The sequence below is a fragment of the Suricata suricatta genome, chromosome 9 (genome assembly GCF_006229205.1).
Source record: "Suricata suricatta isolate VVHF042 chromosome 9, meerkat_22Aug2017_6uvM2_HiC, whole genome shotgun sequence".
NCBI classification, from domain to species: domain Eukaryota; kingdom Metazoa; phylum Chordata; class Mammalia; order Carnivora; family Herpestidae; genus Suricata; species Suricata suricatta.
In genome coordinates this window covers 116,465,434-116,467,231 of record NC_043708.1, presented here as the reverse complement: position 1 = coordinate 116,467,231, position 1,798 = coordinate 116,465,434, and the positions used below count along the sequence as shown (strand labels likewise).

At 41.5% G+C, this 1,798-nt stretch overlaps 1 non-coding gene across 1 annotated transcript; it reads right to left on the bottom strand.

The window, feature by feature from the left end:
* Nucleotides 1–776: 776 nt before the first annotated feature.
* Nucleotides 777–848, bottom strand: TRNAE-UUC. The gene has a single exon. It is a non-coding gene; the product is annotated as a tRNA-Glu (tRNA).
* Nucleotides 849–1,798: the final 950 nt, after the last annotated feature.

Below are 1,798 nucleotides of genomic sequence, written 5' to 3'. Positions count from 1 at the left end.
CACATGTGTGATTCTATCCAGAAGCACATTCCACACTTCAGTTTCCCTACAACATGTTCTGTGAAAGTTAGCTAAATGAATGGATTTGTTTTTCCTTCACTCTCTACCCCTGTTAAACCTCTGTTAAAGCTGTACTTCTATCTGGAGACCTCTCATTTCTTTTTATCTCAGCCCTAGTGGCTCTTGCTTCAGGAAAGCAGCCTGTCATCCCCACCGAGTCCTCAAATATCGGCTGGTCTTGAGTCCAGCTTTCTCAGGCACCTTCTCTCTCCCTAAGGTTCACCATCTCTTTAATTTTGGTCCAGAAACACTTAGTGGCAAATAGAAAGCAGTGAATTGGCCAGGACATAAGAATTCTGAGAAGTCTAAAAGAAATGGTGATTATGTTGAGGTGATGGAGGTATTAACTCTTGGTACTGTGGTAAATATATGTGTATAAAACCATCATGCTGGGCACCTTAAGAGTACACAATGTTATATGTAAATTACCTGAATAAAGTTGGAACAAAAAAAATTCCTTTGCCTAGTAGAGTTTGACCACTAAATATTGATTATGATCATTTGTTGTAACATTTTAAATGGATTGTATTATGGGCAGAAGTAAAAGTATTAACTACACAAGCTAGGTTCTCTGGCTTGAAAATTACAAAGTCGTACTTCAGGTCTCAATGTTCCCCTATGTAATCACAAATTCAAGAACTATATTTAGTGCATTCTTCCTAAGAAAGGTCCAAGTTCATTGGGCAATAATTTTAAGAGTTCTAAAAGCTACAGCCTTCCCACACCGGGAGTCGAACCCGGGCCGCCTGGGTGAAAACCAGGAATCCTAACCGCTAGACCATGTGGGAGAAGACGAAAACAAGCTGAAGTGTAAGTAAATTGAAACATTCTCTTAGCTTCCGCCTTCTGCGTCCAGCCCCGCCCCCTGCCGCACCAGCCTTCTGCGCCTGCGTAGCTTTCTGGCATTTCCCCAATTGGCTGTGAGCTCCTGGCTCTTTCTCTCCGCCTATGGGAGGGAGCGGTTGCTGTGTCTCCTAGACGCTGAGGCCCGCCTCTCACGCCCCCCGGGAGGCTGCCGCCTGGTCTGAATCTCCAGAAATCTCTTTTAAAGCTCTCGCGGTAAGATTTGGGTGAGAATGGTGCGGGTAACATTTATTAGACCAGAGTTTTCCAATCATGAGAGTTTAGCTCACAGGGCATTTTAACTGAAATTTTGCAGTTAGAAGCCTTCATAAATGAAACCCTGAATAAACCGTGGGGAACGTTTTGGGCGAAAAAGCCTTCGGAGACTACTGTTTTTACGATTTGGTTAGGAATGGCCTTACACTATTAAAACCCAAAACAGTAAAGGAAAAATCCACACTTTACGTAAAGAACTCATACTTTGGGGGGAAAAAAAGTAAAAACAAAACAAAACAAAACCCCCCCACAGATTGGGAATAAACATATAAAAGATTAGTACCTTATATAGATAAGAAACTACACATGATTTTTAGTAAGACAAACACTGCGATATGCAAGTGAGAACTTGCTGTGAATAGGCCATTCGTTGGAGAGGAACCCCATGGACAAAAACCGTCTGAAAAAAATCTCCACCTCATTTGCTCCCAGCTAGTATATGGACACAAAGCAAAAGTGTGAAAATGTCAAGTGTTGGCAAGTATGTGGGAAAAAGGGAGTTCTTAGAAACTTACAAAAATTGATCAAGGAGGCACAATGTCAGGATTTACTAAATGTGTTTATGACCAAGCACTTCTATTTTTTAATTTTTGTAAAACCAGAATTGTTCTTGAACTGC